The 18,918-nt window shown below is 47.5% G+C and overlaps 1 protein-coding gene and 1 pseudogene across 1 annotated transcript in view; one reads left to right on the top strand and one right to left on the bottom strand.

Annotated features, from left to right (window-relative positions):
* The window catches only part of Ccnd3 (cyclin D3), an 87,115-nt gene that overhangs the window by 52,248 nt on the left and 15,949 nt on the right, over positions 1-18,918 (top strand). The gene's annotated exons all lie outside the window — the stretch shown is intronic.
* Positions 4,483-5,354, bottom strand: LOC102921789 (large ribosomal subunit protein eL8 pseudogene; annotated as a pseudogene).

The following is an 18,918-nucleotide window of genomic DNA, read 5'->3' as shown; positions in this document are numbered from 1 at the left end:
TTGCAATCCCAGCACTGAGGCTCGCTGGCCAGCCATTCTAGCCTAAGGAGAGCTTGGTGAGCTCCAGGCTAATGAGAGACCCTGTGTCAAGGGACATGGATGATGTTTCTGTGGATGATACCCAAGGCTGTCCTCTGCTCTCCCATGCATAAGCACACATGTGCAGCCATACACTCATAAACACACACACTTAAACATAAGTTTGAGGTTAGCCTAGGCTACATGAGACCCTACCTCAAAAGATAAAATGGGGCCAGATGTAGTGGTACACATCTTTAATCTCAGCACTTGGGGGCAGAGGTAGGTGGACCTCTGAATTCAAGGCCAACCTGATCTACATAGAGAGGACCCCCCGCCCCCAGCTCACAAAACAAAAAGAAATAAAATGGGGCTTGTAAGATGGACCAGTAAGTAAAAACTTGAAGACCTGAGTTCAATTCCCCAAGTCCACATTAAAAAGCCGGGTGCACCGGGCGGTGGTGGGGCACGCCTTTAATCCCAGCACTCAGGAGGCAGAGGCAGGCGGATCTCTGTCAGTTCGAAGCCAGCCTGGACTACTAAGTGAGTTCCAGGAAAGGCGCAAAGCTACACAGAGAAACCCTGTCTTGAAAAACCAAAACCAAAAAAAAAAAAAAAAAAAAAAAAAGCTGGATGCATTGCACATCTGTAATTTCTACAAGATGGAATGTGGAAACAGGAGAATCATATGTAAGCTTTCTGGTCAGCTAGCCCAGAATATACAGTGAGAAGAAATGAGAGAGACCCTGACTTCCTGAGGTGGGAGGGGAGATCTGACTCCTGAAAGTTGCCCTCTGATCTCCACATGTATGCTTTCACTGGAGTACACACACACACACACACACACACACACACACACACACACACACACACACACACACACACACACTAAATTAAACAAAAACAAAGTAGTCTATATACTATGATACAACACTCTAAAGAGAACTATGAATAACATTCCAGTAGAAGGTTGGTTCAGTTACTGGGTCTTCTGCAGTTGGGACATTTAGTTGTTTTCTTTTCTTTTCTTTTTTTTTTCAGAGAGAGAGAGAGAGAGAGAGAGAGAGAGAGAGAGAGAGAGAGAGAGGAATGGCATGAATGTGGTTGGGTTTATCAGCTTGCTTCTTTGTGTAAAGGCTTCCCGAGACTGGAACTGGAGGCCTGGAGTCGACCACTTGAGCAGGAGAGGAAGTTCTGATTAGTAATGGTGCCAGGGTGGAGAGAAGGAAGAACAGAGCGGCGCTGTTCGGCAGGGGTTTGGCACAGGCTGCTGAGATAGGAGATTTGGGATGCATTTCAGAAGTATTTGTAATTCCCTCTCTGGGTATTGTAGCGTTCTTCAGTGTTTTCCAGCCGAGCATCTCACTGACATTTCCCAGATACATGTGGGAGGGGCAGGGCAGGGTGGGACCATTCTCTCCCCAGCGCAGCCATGTGCGGCCATCTGGATCTTGGGGACCGTTCATCCTATGTCCTTGTCTGTCCCTCCCAACTCTCTGCCCCTTTAAAGTATTTCCTTTAATGTTCAACCTTCCAGGGGAGGGGGTGGCTCAGTGGATTAAGTGCCTGCTGTGCAGCATCAGGACGTGAGTTTGGATCCCAGCACCCCACATAAGAGAGCAGGGCCTGGTCTCTGTAACCTTTGTGCAGGATGGATGGAGACAGGTGTATCCCCAGAGCCTGCTGACCTGTTAGCCTAGACAATCAGTGAGAGACCTTATCTTCAAAGAATGATGAAGAGCCATCTGGAAAGACAACAGATGTCAACCTCTGGCCTTCACACACACACACACACACACACACACACACACACACACAATGTCCTCCAACACTTCAAGTCCTAACTGCTAAGAAGACCCAAGACCATCAGATGAACCTCACCATGATGCTTTTCATCTGTGGCATCCTGAGCTTGGTCCGGAGCACTTACCAGACTGTGTCCTAGCTATCATGACAAATAGCTTCATGAATGTTAACATCCAGCACTGAAAACAAATTATTACACTATTTATTTACTTCTTTTGTTCATGATGTTGGCACACATGTGGAGGTCCAAGGACAGCTTTTGAGAGTCAGTTCTCTTCTCCACCATAGCAGGGATAAAACTCGGGTCATCAGGCTTAGCAGCAAGTGCCTGGTGAGCTGTCCACCAGCCCCAGCCAGCATCTTATAGAGGAGGAAGGAGGAAGCTTCCAGGACCTAAGGTCTTATCCAAGCTACCTTAGTAAGGTTTATGACCTGGGATTCAAGAGTCAGGGCTGTGTGAGCTCCCTGGTCACACCATGGTAATTACCATGTATTCCTTACAACCTTCACGATGTCCAGTAAGCAAGGGAGATCATAGTGAGGAAGAAACGTCCCAGAAGCCACAGGAAGCTTTCTTTACTCAAAGTACATTGAACAAACTCATTTACAGAAAGGGGGGCCTGCACAGGACATCGGGCATAAAGACAGGACACAGGACTCCTCTCTCCTGTCTCTGCTGTCTTAGGATTGTGTCTGTGTGCTGTGGCCATGTAACTGTGCATGTGGGTGTCATAGATGCTTGTGAGTTCTGAGGTTCTCTCCTTCAACCAAAGGTTCATCAGGCTTGTGTGGAACGTGCTTTTACCCAAGGGGCCATCTTACCAGCCCATCAATTTTATTTTATTTATCTTTTTTTTTTTTTTTTTTTTTTTTTGGTTTTTTCGAGACAGGGTTTCTCTGTGTAGCTTTGCGCCTTTCCTGGAGCTCACTTGGTAGCCCAGGCTGGCCTCGAACTCACAGAGATCCGCCTGGCTCTGCCTCCCGAGTGCTGGGATTAAAGGCGTGCGCCACCACGCCCGGCTTATTTATCTTTTTGAGACAGTCTATTTAGCCTAGGCTAGCCTGGAACTCACAGTCCTCCTGCATCTGTCTCTACATTCAATCTGCAATGTATTGGCTATCATTTATTATTTATTTGTTTGTTTGTTTGTCTATTTACTTCATTTGTAACATCCTCAGTATTGTACTGAGAACTTTACAGGCTCTGTTCCTGCTATTTTAAAAACAAGTTTATATGTATTGACATATATCATATAACAAATAACAACTATTTATTTATTTATTATGACCAGCTGTTGACATGTAGCCTAGGCTGGCCTCAACCTCGAAACCCTGCCAACCCCACAGGTATGCTGTGATCTTCTCTATTGGTTTTATCCCCATGGAAGATCCTAAGTGACTCTTGAGTCTCTGTTTCTTTAGCCACAAAATGAAGATAATTGTATAGGACCTCTGAGGAAATAAAATGAGATAATATTTCTGTTTTTAAAAAATGGGCACAAACACACGTGTGGGGCACACTTACAATTTCAGCCCCGCAGAGGCGGGAGACAGAAGGGTTCCTGGTGTTCACTGGCCATCCAGCCGGGCCAAACTGATGGCCTGCAGGACCAGTGAGAGGTCCGGCTAAGAAGACACGGTGGGGAAGCCGCAGAGGCGCTCGGCCTTGTAGAGCACTTTTTGTTCGTGCAGAAGATCTGAGTTCAGCTGCCAGCACCCACATCAGGTGATTCACAACCACCTGTAACTCTAGCCCAGGGCATCTAATTCCCTCTTCTGGAATCCATAGGCTCACGTGTTTAAACCCACACACAGGCACGCATATATACATGTAATTAAAAGTAAAATAATAACAACAATAATAATAAAGATGGAGCCAGATGTAGTTGGCACTCGCCTTTAATTCCAGCACTTGGGAGGCAGAAGCAGGCAGATTTCTGTGGGTTCAAGGCCAGCCTGGGTTACGTAGTTTCAGGTCAGGCAGGGCTACATTTTGCGAACCTGTCTCAAACAAGAAAAAGAAATTAAAAAAGAAAATGTGAGGAGCTACAGAAGAAGAAACCTGATGTCCATATGTGCATGCACCCCCACCCCCCGCGTGTGCACAAGCATATAACACATGAGCACATATGTGTACATATATACACACACATATAATATATACACACACACATATATGTGTGTGTATATATATTATATATATATATTAAGGATCTATTTCCTGCCTTGGAAGGGATAAATAAATGAGAGGAAGTAAGATTATTAATATAAGCTTGAAGTACAGATTTCCTGAAGGGTTTCCCCTCAGCTCTGTGACCTTAAGTGACTGACCACAGCCTCAGTTGTCTTTTTACCACAAGCTGGAGGAAAGGACCACAGAGCAGGCACCGTACATATTGCAGGAACTGAAGCAGAGACGTTGGAGGAACGCTGCCTCCTGGCTTGATCCTCAGGGCTTCCTCAGCCTGCTTTCTTTCATTTCTTCTTTCTTTCTTTCTTTCTTTCTTTCTTTCTTTCTTTCTTTCTTTCTTTCTTTCTTTCTTTCTTCCTTCCTTCCTTTCTTTCTTTCTTTCTTTCTTTCTCTTACTCTCTTTCTTCTTTCTTTCTTTCTTTCTTCCTTCCTTCCTTCCTTCCTTCCTTCCTTCCTTCCTTCCTTCCTTTCTTTCTTTCTTTCTTTCTTTCTTAAGTTTGTAATTATATTTATGTACAGAAAACTTAGCAGTGTACATTTAACCCAATGTAGTGGCGAGTTCTTTGGCCTTTGCCTTTTCCAGCTTGGCAATCCGAGCCACAGATTTAGGACCCAGGACGTTGCCTCCCCAGTGGCAGCGGATCTCATCATATCTGTCGTTGTAATTGGTCCTAACGGCTTCCACCAGCTTAGCCAGAGCACCCTTGTCTTCCGAGTTAACCTGTGTGAAGGCAACAGTGGTGCATGTCTTCCTGTGGACCAGCCGCCCCAGCCTGGCCTTTCCCTTGATGAGGCAGTAGGGGACCCCCATCTTTCGGCACAGGGCAGGCAGGAAGACCACCAGCTCAATGGGGTCTACATCGTGGGCAATGACCACCAGCTGAGCCTTCTTGTTCTCCACCAAGGTGGTGACTGTACTGACCCCCGCTCGGAGGACAGGTGGTCTCTTAGTCGGGACGTCCCCTTTGCCAGCAGCTTTCTCCTCAGCATGGGCCAGCAGCCTTTGCTTCTTCTCCTGCTTTGTCTCTGGCCTGTGCTTGTGAGCAAGCTTAAGCAGCTGGGTAGCTGTTGGCCGGTCCAGGGCCTGTGTGAACTGGTTAATGGCAGGAGGTACCTTGAGCCGTTTATAGAGAATGGCCCTCTGCCGCTGCAGCCTAATGTAGCGGGGCCATTTGACGAAGCGTGTGAGATCTCTTTTGGGCTGGATGTCCTGCCCAATGCCGAAGTTCTTAGGCCTTTTCTCAAACAAAGGATTCACCACCTTTTTGGCCTCCTGTTTCTTCACCACAGCGGGGGCTGGGGCCACCTTCTTCCTTTTGGCCTTCTTACCTTTGGGCATCTTGCTCGGCTGGAGGAGAGAGCACTCAGCCTGCTTTCTTACACATCCCAGGACCACCCGCCCAGGGGTGGCACTGTCCCAGTGATATAGACTTGTCCACAGGCCAGTCCTATAGGCATCTTCTCAGTTGAGGTCCCCTCTCTTCTCAGATATATCCAGGTTTGTATCAAATTGACAAAAACCAATCAGCTGCCAGGAGGTGGTGGCGCATGCCTTTAATCCCAGCACTCGGGAGGCAGAGCCAGGTGGATCTCTGTGAGTTCGAGGCCAGCCTGGTCTACAGAGCGAGATCCAGGACAGGATCCAAAGCTACACGGATAAATCCTGTCTCGAAAACCAAAACAAAAACAAGAAAAGAAAAAGAGAAACCAATCAACTAAGTGCCCTAATGAGTTTCAGCAGAGCTGCTCACAGGAACATGGGTGGGGAGAGAGGAGAGTGTACAACTCACCAGTGGCTACACCACTGAAGAAAATGTCCTGTCCCCCCTGCCATCTACAACTGTCAACCGCCTCTAGAGCAGTGCTTCTCAGCCTTCCTAATGTATGACCCCCTCAACCATAATTTGTTTGTTTTTCGAGACAGGGTTTCTCTGTGTAGCTTTGGTGTCTGTCCAGGATCTCGCTCTGTAGACCAGGCTGGCCTCAAACTCACAGAGATCTGCCTGCCTCTGCCTCCCGAGTGCTGGGATTAAAAGCATGTGCCACCATTGCCCCGCTCATAAATTATTTTTATTGCTACTTCATAACTATAATTTTGCTGTATGAATTGTAAATATTTTTGGAGATAGAGTTCTGCCACAGGGGCTGAGGCCTACAGGTTGAGAACCATTGCTGTAGACCCTTCTGAGCCTGTCCCTGCACCCATTCTCTCTTCCAGAACCATCTTTGTCTATTGCCTTAAGAATCAGCTTCTGAGCCCGGTGGTGATGGTGCACACCTCTAATTCCAGCACTTGGGAGGCAGAGGCAGGCAGATCTCTGTGAGTTCAAGGCCAGCCTGGTCTACAGAGTGAGATCCAGGACAGCCAGGCCTATACAGAGAAACCTTGTCTTGAAAAACGGGGGAAAAATCAGCTTCTACAGTAAGAGGCTGCTGTGGAATAATCCTTCTGTACACTATGAAGATGTGTTGCTCTCATTATTAATAAAAAGCTGATTGGCCGGTGGCTGGGCAGGATTTTCAGGACAGAGAGAATGCTGGGGAGGAGAAGGGTGGAGACTGAGAGACCATAAGATGTAGAGTAAGCAGGGTGGAAAGTACATATATGAGGTAAACAAGTTTTGTGCAGCATATAGATTAATAGAAATGGGTTAATTTAAGTTAACAAGCCTAAGCTAAAGGTCAAGCATTTATAATTATTAAGTCTCTGTGTGGTCATTTGGGAACTGGCTGGTGGGACAGAAAAGTCCACCTCCAAGAGGCATGTCATCATATTGATTCAACAGTTCTCTTTCTCCCTCAGTAGCTCACAGAGAACCTAGACATGGTTTTTGATTTCAGCCACCAGCAGTGCCTGGCACACAGGAGCAGCTAGCTGCCCATGGAATGCCCACTGCATGCCATGATCCTTACCCCCCTTTCCTCACTCAGCATTTGACTTATAGGCCGAAATGGATAGTCCTATTCTACAGATGAAGCAGCTGAGGCTGAGTCCCCTATCCAAGCTCAAAAGTGGTGGGGCTGGTAATCAAATCTTGGGGTGTCCCATTACAAGCCTTCCATAGGAGATCTGAAAATGCTGAGTTGCTTGTATACTGAATTTTTTGTTAAGCATTTGTTAATACTATTATTATTGTTGTTTTTGGTTTTTCAAGACAGGGTTTCTCTGTGTAGCTCTGTGCCTTTCCTAGAACTCACTCTGTAGCCCAGGCTGGCCTTGAACTCACAGAGATCTGCTTAGCTCTGCCTCCCAAGTGCTGGGATTAAAAGCATGTGCCACCATCACCCGCCTGCATACATTTCTATGCACCATGCATCATATATGTTTGCCTGATCCCTGGGATCAGAAGTCATAGGATCCCTGTAGCCAGAAGTTTCTCCAGTCCTGCCTGGCCCGAAGTTGGGAGGAATCAAAGAATCTCTCCCACCCACGTCCTGCAACCACTTGGTCCCAAGTAAACACACAGAGGCTTATATTATTTACAAACTGCATGGCCGATGGGTCAAGCTTCTTGGGAGCTAGCTCTTAAAACTTAACTCGACCTATTTCTATTAATCTATATGTTGCCATGTGGCTGTGGTATTACCAGTCAACTGGCATCTTATTGCTCCTTGGGCAGTGAGCTGGCTCCTCCCTGACTCCACCCTTCTTCATCTCCTCTTCAGTTTGAATGTACTGCCTAACTTTATCTGCCCTGCCATAGGCCAATGCAGCTTTATTTATCAACCAATCAGAGCAACACATATTCACAGCACACAGAAAGATATCCCACAGCAGACACATTCCACAGTCCCCCTGGAACTGGAGTCACAGATGGTTGTGAACCACCATGTGGGTGCGGGAACTGAACATGGGTCCTCTGCAGGATCGACAAATGCTCTTAACCTCCTCTCCAGGCCCTAATGTCATCATTTGCTTTTGATGAGCTGCAGGGGAGAATGAGGAAGCCAGGCAGTGGAAGTACTACCTCTTGGTCAGAAAAAGAGGAGCTGTGTGGTGGCCAGACTTGCAGGGCAGAAAGCCCCCTTCCCCAAAGCCAGCCCCAGCAGAGGAGAGAGAAAGACCGCCCCCCTGGCTCCACCTCTTATCTCTTTCAAGATGATCTCTGTGACTCAAGGAAGATACCAAGGGTCTGAAATCAGAGATGACCCAACAAAAACACAAATTCCTCAAAAATGTGTTCTCTTCCTGGAGGAATTTCCCTTCCCATGTCTTTTATTCCTGTGCCAGAGAGTCCCGGCAGCCTGCAGGCTGTTGTCACTCTGTGCCTCAGCCTGGGTCTGGGGACTCACTCACTTCCTCTGGCTTCTCCTTGGGCCTAGGAACAACAGTAAGCTTCCCTCCTTTGTGTCCTGATGCTGGCTGCTGCCAGTTCTGATCCACTTAGTTAGATCATTCAATCCTAATCTTGGGTTCTATGATCTGGGTCCAAGTGCTGTCTCCACCTCTTGCTGGCTGTGTGAACTGGGTAGTTCGGCTCACCTCTCTGAGCGTTGGTGTACTTACCTGTAAAATGAGGGTAACAAAACAATACATTTGATCATTAAAAGTCTTCTAGGGGCTGAGTTTGCTGAGAACTAATCGGGACTAAGCCTATTTTCTGTTTAAATGTATGTCTTCTCATAGTCAACCTTAAATATATATTAAAATACATTTGTGATATATGAAGTATTTTTTAAAATATAGTATTTACAGGTACATATCTCCGTGGGTCTTATGTTTATGAGGCAGGCTCTTCACTGCCTATCTCCCAACAAATGAAGGCTGGAACATGTACTCACGGACACATTTTTTAGGTAAGGCCTCACTATGTAGACCAGGCTGGACCCTCTGCTTCCTCATTTCTGGGACTAAGGCATGCATGTGCCACCATAGCCAACCTACAGTTGATTTTATTTTTATCTCTGTGTGTGCATGTTTGCACGTTCACATGTATGCAGATACCATGTAAAAAAAGGCCAGAAGAAGGTGCTGGATCCACTGGAACAGGAGCTAGAGGCGGTTGCCAGCTCCCATGTGGGTGCCGGGAACTGAACTCTGATCCTCTACAATAGCAGCAAATGCTCTTAGCCACTGGGTTGTATCTTCAGCCCCTTTTCTTCTGTTTTCCTCTCCTCTCCCTCCCTCCTTCAAGTCTTACTCTGTCGTTTAGGCTGGAACATGGGATAATCCTGTTGCCACAGCCTCCTGAGTGATGGGACTATGGGTCTTTTCTTTCCTTTCGGAGACAGGGTCTCATGTGTCCCAGGCTGGCCTTGAACTCCTACGCAGCAGAGGATGGCCTTGAACTGCTGATCCTTCAGACTTCATCTTCCAAAGGCTGGGGCTGCAGTCATGAGTCACCATGCTTGGCTCCCTTCTCTTTTCATCTGTCCTAGCCCAACCCCAGAAGTTTGTGAATTCTCAATTATTCATGCTGTGGAGAGCTTAGGGGTAACTGCAAATGAGAGAATACATTAATAAATTAGGAAGCTCTAGTTGCCCTCTGATAATAAGACAATTGTTATGATGAAGAGGCCTGACTCAATAGATTGTTGATTTGAGAATAATTATATTCAGTTTAGGAGGGGGCTGGCCCTTTGGGAATTTCCGATATGGGATGGATAGAACATCCCGCCAAGAAGCAGTTTACAGACCCAGTTAATTGTGGGTTTGTTTGTTTGTTTTTGAGACAGGGTCTTACTCGGTATCTCTGTCTGTCTGGGACTCATGTGTTTACCTGGTACTTGATCTCCCAGAGGTCCATAAACTGATTGGATTTATTTGTTTTTATCTTTTTTTTTTTTTTTTTTTTTTGGTTTTTCGAGACAGGGTTTCTCTGTATAGCTTTGCACCTTTCCTGGAACTCACTCTGTAGCCCAGGCTGGCCTCGAACTCACAGAGATCCACCTGCCTCTGCCTCCCAAGTGCTGGGATTAAAGGCGTGCACCACCACCACCGCCCGGCTTGTTTTTATCTTTTGACACAGCGTCTCTTGTAGCCCACGTTGGTTTTGGCTTCATATATAGCTGAAGATGACCTTAAATCTCTGGTCCTCTGCCCTTACTGCTTGAATGATGAGTTCGTAGGCATCCATCACCATGCCCAGTTATGTAAGATAAATTCTTTGTATAGAGGTACAAGACAAAGAGGGTTGAGTCCTGCCTAGGCAAAGTCCTATAGGTCTCAGCTCAGTTTCAGAATCACTGATGTCTGGCCTGGTGGCACATACCTATAATCCCACCATTTGGAATTCAAGATCAGCCTAGGGTACCTAATAACACCATCTCTCTCCCTCCCTCCCTCCCTCCCTCTCTCTCTCTCTCTCTCTCTCTCTCTCTCTCTCTCTCTCACACACACACACACACACACACACACACACACACACACACACACACACAGAGTGCATGGTATTGCATACTTATAATCCTAGCACTGTGCAATCCCAGTGTTCAGACAGGTAGAGGCAAGAAGATCAGGAGTTCAAAGTCATCTTCTCTTACATAGTGAGTTCAAGGCTAGCCTGAACTACATGAGACCCTGTCTCAACATAACACAAAAGGAAAAGACAGAGAAAGAACTTGTCATTGTAGGGCTGGGGACGTGGCTCACTGGTAAGGGGTACCTGCTGTGTGAGCGTGGGGACCTGAGTTTGAATGCTTCATGCACACATAAAAGCTAGGCTAGCCTGGAGGCAGAGGCAGGAAGATCTCCTGAGTTCGAAGCCAGCCTGGTCTACAGAGTGAGTTCCAGGACAGCCAGGGCTACACAGAGAAATTCTGGCTTGAAAAACAAACAAACCAAAATAAAAAACCTAGGCAAGGCTTCACATGACTGTGACCCCAGAATTAAGGGTCAAAGATAAGGTGCTGTGGGGTGCTCGAAGGCCAGCAATCCTAGCCAAAATGGTAGCTTCAGGTTCAGTGAGGGATCCTGTCACAAGGGAATAAAGTAGAGACAGAAGAAGATATCCAGCATCCTTCTCTGGCCTCCCCACTCACATGGATGTAAATACTGACACACGCACACATGCATACATAAGCATAGCCCCCCCCCACATACCACATAAACACATACCAATTTTAAAAAATAATAATAGCCTTTGTAAAGATAAAGGACTGGTTCAATGATAGAATGCTTATCTAGCGTGTAAGAGGCCTAGCATTGCAACCAGTCAGTGAGTCAATCAAGCCACACTTTCCCTCCTTCCCTCCCTCCTTCCTTCCTTCCCTCCCTCCTTTCTTTCCTCCCTCCTTTCTTCCCTCCCTCCCCCCTCCCTCCCTCCCTCCCTCCCTCCCTCCCTCCCTCCTTCCTTCCTTCCTTCCTTTGACAGGCTCTCACTGTGTAGGCCAGGGCCATCCTCAATTTCTGTGATTTCCTGCTCAGCCATCGTAACCTGCATCACGCCATAGCTGTGGAACAGGGCCTGAAGTGAAGCAGTAAATGTAGAATTAACTGCATGTATTATAAACTGGACATGTTAGACCACCTCCACCTAGCAGGCAATTTAGATTACCCTGCTGTATAGACAAGAACAGGGAGGCGTAAGTGCTACGGCCAGAGTGCCCAGGCAGGGCTCCTGTTTGAACCCGGCTCCTGGTCTACTTGGCTATGTATGTGGTCACACCCCATGTCATCATGGGAAGTCAGGGTAGAGTCTTCTTCCCAGAAACTGAAATGGAGATAGCTCACGTGTGAATCAGAACATAATGGGTCAGAGCAAAGATATGCAACCAATTGAGAGAGACACAAAGGCTGTGCCGCAGAGCAAGCCTCGACCTTTACCCTTTGGCCTCTGTTAGCATATCTAAAGGAGGAATGTGTCCTGGGGTGGGCCTCTGAAGGGCAAGTTAGTCCACCCAATACTTAGAGGTCTATTGGAGGGAGGGATCCTGGCCCAGCACTCAGGCGGCCTTGTGAACTGTTATCCCTCTGACACCCTTGCTGTCTGTCTCCCTCCCTAGGTGGCCTCTTCTTCACCTCCTCCTTAAGTATAGATGTTTGCTGCTGTCCACTCTCCCACATTCCTAACATGACAGCATTTACCCCGGGCTCAGCTTCCTGTGCCCAAGACTTCAGAGGTCCTGACTCAGTAGAATCCAGAGAGAAATGTCCCCACACAGAACTAACTTCATCTTCCATCCCCGCTTGGGTCTTAGGAATTTTCTGACCTGGCACCTGGCAAGCCTGATGGCAGGGTTTGAACCCCCAAACCCACAGGATGAAGGAGTGGGAGAAGACCCCCTCCTCAAGTAGTCCTGATCGCCACACATTAAGTGAGGTAAATGCACCTCTCTTCGCACACACAATATGCACCCCCTACACACATACACAAATAAAAAGTGAAAAGAGAAGTTTCATTTGGCAGTGGTGGCGCACACCTTTAATCCCAGCACTTGGGAGGCAGAGGCAGGCGGGTCTCTGTGAGTTCGAGGCCAGCCTGGGCTACAGAGTGAGTTCCAAGACAGCAAGGGCTGCTACACAGAGAAACCCTGTCTCAAAAATAAATAAGTAAATGAATAAATGAATAAACAAATAAATAAACAAATGAAATGATAACAAATAAAATAATTTAAAAATAAAATATTGAGAGAGGTTTCCTGTTACTTGTTTTGAGATAGTACTTTGCTGTGTAGCTCAAGCTAGCATTGAACTACCAATTCTGTTTTAGCCTCCAAATAATTGGGAGCATAGCCCAGGGAACCATGCCGCTGTGCTTGGAATGCTTCAGGGGTTTATTTACAAGAACCTTTTAATGACTTCCCACTTACGTGTCCCCAGACCCCAAATGCTTAGAACTCAGCTTCTGGTTTGGATTAAAACCCTTTAACAAGTTTGAAGTGTACAATAAATTACTGTTAACCCTTATCTGCCTGTGCTCCAGCATAGGATACTAGAACCTGAATACACATGTGGTGATAGGTACTGTAATTCATGTATGTATGTTGTTTGTGTATTTCGAGACAAGGACTTACTCTACAGCCCCGACTAACCTGGAACTCCCTATGTAGACCAGGCTGGCGTCCAGCTCACAGAACTCTGCCTGCCTCTGCCCTGAGTGCTGGGACTGAGGGTGTGCCCACCACACCTGCCCCATATGTGTTCAGTGTTTATTTTAGAGCCTTCAACATAGTGCTCTGTGCTGTGATCTCAGCACTTGGGTGCGGGAGGTAGGAAGACCCGGAGTTTGGGGCCAGCATGACCCGTCTCAAAGTCAAAATACATAATTTGCTCTTAGGCTGAGCACGGTGGTATCCCTGGAACTTCATCTTGGGAGGTGGTAAGGAAGGTTTTTGCATGGCCATCCTAAGGTATAGAACAGGTTCAAGACCAGCCTGGGCTGCACAGTTAGACTCTGACCCGGAACCAAAAATTTCCTTTGGGCCTCATTCAGATCCTCCTGCTGGCACAGTCCCCTCAGGATTGATCCTGCCTTCCTGGCCTGCCTCTGCCCTTGCCTCTCTTGTGTCTTGGAAGCTCGCCACCCTACCATGGTGTTGGGGTTTGGTATCCCGAGTGAAGACATGCATAGGCTGGTTGCCTAGTAGGATTTGGTTCACTTGGTAGCTCTGCCTTTTCTGCTCTGTGACCTTTATTAGGAATGGTTGGCGGCTGTCCTCCGGGCAGCCTCAAAGAGCAAGCTTCTGTCAGCCGAAAACAGGGCCCTGAAATATGGGCACTTGGCAGAATCTGGGTCCTCCCTCGCATGTCAGCAGGGAGCCGAGGTTCTTTACAGGTGGCATTCCAGCGGGCCTTGAAGGGTACAGGGCACTTCTCGAGTGGCGGAGATGGGTGAGGGACGGGTTTTAGGCAGACAGAAGCCTATGAGCTAAGCAAACAGGCCAATGCTGGGCACACTCGGTGTCCCCAAGTCTAGATGCTTCCGTGTTGGGGAAGAGATTACAAGGCTAGAGAGAGAATTTGGGGCTCAGCCCTACACCACGGCAGCCTTTGCCTTTTTTTTTTTTTTTTTTTAATTTTTTTTTTCTAATGGTCTACTTGCCATATTTCAAGCTAGAGCTTAATGATTCTGAAATTTCGGTAGCTCTGGATTTTATCCTGTAGTGGTAAGGGGTTTGAGGTTTCTAAGAAGTGAAGGATGCATGTGCATTCCGGAAGGTTTTGAAAGACTGCTTGGGCTGGGGTGGTGGTGGCTCACGCCTTCAATCCCAGCACTCGGGAGGTACAGGCAGGCGGATCTTTGTGAGTTCAAGGCCAGCCTGGTCTACAGAGCGAGATCTAGGAAAGGCACAAATCTACACAGAGAAACCCTGTCTCGAAAAACCAAAAAGAAAAAAAGAAAGAAAGAAAGAAAGAAAGACTGCGTGCGGGAGCTGTGGGGAGCACAGGTTAGAGATGCTGGCTGCAGACAGGGACTACTGCACCAGTCCAAGTGTTAGGTAGGAATGCCTGAGCAGCAAGTGGAAGGGCCAGATTCCAGAAGCATTTTGGAAGAAGTGGCGCCAGGATGCCTTGCAGACTGCTGTATCGACTGGGATCGGAGAAGTTGAGAAAGAATGGTGTGGATGTTTACAGCTTGGGTCACTCAGCAGACCCCAGTTAATGGACGCTCAAAACACAAAAGATGGGACAGAGGGGTTCCAGGGTTTAGAGCAGCGAGTGTCACGTGCCGTCCAGTGGGGACGTGCGCGGTGGGAGTTTGGGATGGAGGCTGGGACTAGAGAACTGGGAAAGCTGACTAAGTGAACCGAACAGGACAGCTCCTGGAGGTGTGCCTGAGGACACCAGCTGAGGCTCTGGCTTCATCTGGAAGCCAGTGGAGGAAAAGCCAGTGGAGGTGGAGGGGGACCGGAAAGCGAGGGGCTAGGTGCAGCCGTGGCACCTTTGTCCCAGTACGTAGGAGGTGGGGGCAGGAGGATCACCCTGGGCTACACACCCGGTTCAACACCAGCCTCGGCTCCATGAAACTATCTCCAGGGTGGGGGTGGGGTGGGGGTGAAGAATGTGTTGCTCAAGGCACTTCTGGGGCTCCTCGGCAAGTCTCGGCAATGGCAGCTGCCTATCAGGGGAGAGGAGAGCTGACCCGTCTCTTATCTGCTCAGGGACCAGATGCTTCTGCTCGGCCTGGGCTTGCTCCCATGGTCTTTCTCCCTGCCATGTGCTCAGCCTTCTTCTGCCGAAGGGGAACTCATGAAAACGGGGATGCTCCCGCCTGGTCTACAGAGCGAATTCCAGGACAGCCAGGGCTACACAGAAAAGCTTGTCTCTAAAAACGAACAAAAATGTGGGACTGCTGACTTACCCCCATTTTTCTTCAGAGACACACAAGGAGCTCACACATGAGCACAGAGCCTGGGCATCTGAGCAGAATGAACAGTAATGTGACCTTAGTTCCCTGCTTTGCCTAGAGCATGAAGTCACTCTTTGGTAGGGTACCCTACCATCTCACCTTCAGGCATGGGTAGAACTTGCTCTGAATTTTGAGTTCTTGAGACTTGTTTCATTCCCTCCTTCCATATATTGGTCCATCTGCCCATCCATCCTGTATTCTACCTAAAAATTATTTTTTTAAACAATTTATTTATCTTTATTTTATGTGCGTTGGTGTTTTACCTGCATGTATGTCTGTGTGAGGATGTCAGATCTTGGAGTTACAGACAGTTGTGAGTTGCCGTGTGAGTGCTGGGAATTGAACCTGGGCCCTCTGGTAGAGCAGGTGGTGCTCTTAACCACTGAGCCATCACTCCAGCTCTAAAAATGATTTGATTACACACATTTGCAAGCACACATTTGAGTGTCTTGACATCATGTAGATATCAGAGGACAATTGTGGAGTGGCCTTGCTTCTTCTGTCATGTGGGTCCCAGGGATTGAACTTGGGTCAGGCGCCTTCACCCAATGAACCATTTGGCCACTTGTAAAAGTTCATTTACCCTTACCATATGTGTGGATGATGGGGGGAGATGGGGTGCGTGTGCCATGGCACTTGTGTGGAGAGCAAGAGGACAGCTCTTTGGAACGGATTCTCTGCTTCCAGCCTTCCATGGCCTCTAGGGCTCAGGCTCGGGTTGTCAGCTTGTACAGCAAGAGCCTTTACCTGCCAACCACCTCACGGGCTCCCTTCCCCTTTGGCTGGTGCTAGGTATCTGCTCCAGCACTGTGTTGTCCCCGACATAGGGATGACTACCCTAGTTCGTAGACGGAGAGTCAGATCATTTCCTCCAGGTCACACTTGAATAAGTAAGATGCAGAGGAGCATCAGACCCAAGGTAAGCGTCTCTGTGTGGTCAATCACTCGTCTGAATCCACCACAGAGGGAAAGGGACCATCGATTTGTTATGGAGACTGAAACACTTATTTGTGCTTCTTTCTCTCTCTGCGTTTGTGTGTGTGTGTGTGTGTGTGTGTGTGTGTGTGTGTGTGAGTGTGTGTACAGGTGTGCCCATGGACACTCCCACCCTTGGGGGCCAGCCAAAGTCTCAATGAACTTCTACACAGTTAGAACAGCTGTAGGGCTTCACACTGGATTTTACACTTCCACTGTCAAATACATTTTTATGTACTTACCCACCACCAAAAATGAAGTCTGTAACAGAGCTAGAAAATAGTCCTCTTTTATAACGTGTGCCCATTACCAGCTTTCAATTTTAGAAAAAAAAAAATGCAGTCCAACAAAGTAGTTCAGTGGATAAAGGTGCCTGCCACTGAGCCTGAGGACTTGAGTTCTAATCCTCAGAAACCATAGTGGAGCCCGACGGTGTTGGCGCACACCTTTAATCCCAGTACTTGGGAGGCAGAGCCAGGCTGGTCTCTGTGAGTTTGAGGCCAGCCTGGTCTACAGAGTGAGATCCAGGACAGCCAGGGTACAAGAGAAACCCTGTCTCGAAAAAGAAAAAAGAAAAAAAAAAAAACATAGTGGAAGGAGCAAACTGATCTCTCCACAGCTGTCCTTCGATGTCAATGCCCTTGCTGCGCTCACAGCGACCGCCCCTGTCTCCCATACACTCAATAAGAAGGAGGATTCTTTTTTAAATTAATGAAATGGAGGCTGAACATGGTGGCACATACCTGTAATCCCAGTGGGGGACTGAGGCAGGAGGACCAAAAATTAGAGACCAGTCTGGGCTATATAGTCTCCGTGTCACAAGGGGGTGGGGAGGGAGACATGGACTGCAGACTGGATGGCTCAATGATAACAGCGCTCCCTGCAAGCCTGAAGACCCGAGTGGATCCCAGGACCCACAGGGTGGACGCGAAGAACTGATCCCAAGTTGTCCTCCGACCTCCATTGCCTCATGCACCCGCACACATACATGTAAACACAAAATGAATAAATACTTGTTTTAATGAGCTGGGTGTGATGGTGCATACCTTCAACCCCAGCGCTCTGGAGGCAGAGGCCCAGGCCAGCAGATTCAAGGCCAGCCTGCTTTAGAGAGAGAGTTAAAACAAAAAGTGAAGACAAACTATTAAGAAGGAATCTAAAGTGTATCTTAATCCACACAGGACAATGTTTTTTTCTTTAAGATAAACCTGAGGTAGACATGGTGGAATGCCTGAGATCCAGAGCAGGAATACAGTCTGAGCCCAGGAGGAGTTTGAGGCCTTGAGGTCAGCTTAGACAACACAGTGAGACGACTCAACACAGAACACACACACACACACACACACACACACACACACACACACACACACACACAAAAGCTGGTCATGGTGGCACTTGGGAGTCAGAGGCAGGAATGAGGTCAGGAGTTTAGGGTCTTTCTTTCTTTCTTTCTTTCTTTCTTTCTTTCTTTCTTTCTTTCTTTCTTTCTTTCTTTCTTTCTTTCTTTCTTTCTTTCTTTCTTTCTTTCTTTCTTTCTTTCTTAAGATCTATGGGAGAGGGTGCCAGATCTTATTACAGATGGTTGTGAGCTACTATGTGGGTTCTGGGAATTGAACTTAGGAACTCTGGAAGAGCAGTCGGTGCTCTTAACCTCTGAGCCATCTCTCCAGCCCCCTAGGGTCATTCTTGATGTGTAGAGTTTGGGACGAGCCTGGGCTACAGAAGACTTCATTTAAAACACAAAAAGGTAAAGGAGATCTTGTCCTTTGCATTGTTCGTGGCCCAGAAATATCTTAGGTTTAATGGGGTCTCAATAAAGACTTACAGAATGAGTCAGAATGAAGAATACGTACTTCCTGAATGAGAATGAGTTACTTGCAGAGGCTGAGTTTCAGCGAAGGTGTGAAATTGACTGACAAATTAATTGATTAATTAATTGATTAGAGATGGACATCTTTTTTTTTTTTTTTTTTTTTTTTGGTTTTTCCGAGACAGGGTTTCTCTGTGTAGCTTTGCGCCTTTCCTGGAGCTCACTTGGTAGCCCAGGCTGGCCTCGAACTCACAGAGATCCGCCTGGCTCTGCCTCCCGAGTGCTGGGATTAAAGGCGTGCGCCACCACCGCCCGGCAGAGATGGACATCTTAATGTGTAGCCCTGACTGGCCTGAACCTTGCAGTGTAGACCAGACTGGCCTTGAACTCACAGAGACCCACCTGCTTCCTCCTAAGTGCTAAAAGCATGAGCCACCACACCCTTCCCCTTTTAAATTTAAATTACATTTTTTTTTCTCTGCATAGAGAGATGTGTGTGTGGGTTCACAATTTCTACAGCATGGGTGGGAAGGTCAGAGGAGATCAATTGTTGGGCTCTCCCCTTCCACCACGTGAGTCCCAGGGACTGAACTCAGGTCTTCAGCCTTGGCAGCAAGCACCTTTACCCACTGGGCTATCTGGACAGTCTTGGGTCTTTTTTTTTTTTTCTTTGTCTTTCCATTGTCATAACTTTGTAACACACGAATAACTAGTTTTAAATTAGAAAAGGAAATGACCACAAAACCTGTGATATGAGGGAACTTTGCGTTAGACTGTACAAGTATGAATGATGGCTGCCTGAGACCAGGAAAGAAAGACTGTGTGTG

This window comes from Peromyscus maniculatus, chromosome 21 (genome assembly GCF_049852395.1).
Source record: "Peromyscus maniculatus bairdii isolate BWxNUB_F1_BW_parent chromosome 21, HU_Pman_BW_mat_3.1, whole genome shotgun sequence".
Taxonomy (NCBI): domain Eukaryota; kingdom Metazoa; phylum Chordata; class Mammalia; order Rodentia; family Cricetidae; genus Peromyscus; species Peromyscus maniculatus.
Note: the sequence above shows the minus strand (reverse complement) of the source record. Positions and strands in the feature narration are given on the sequence as shown.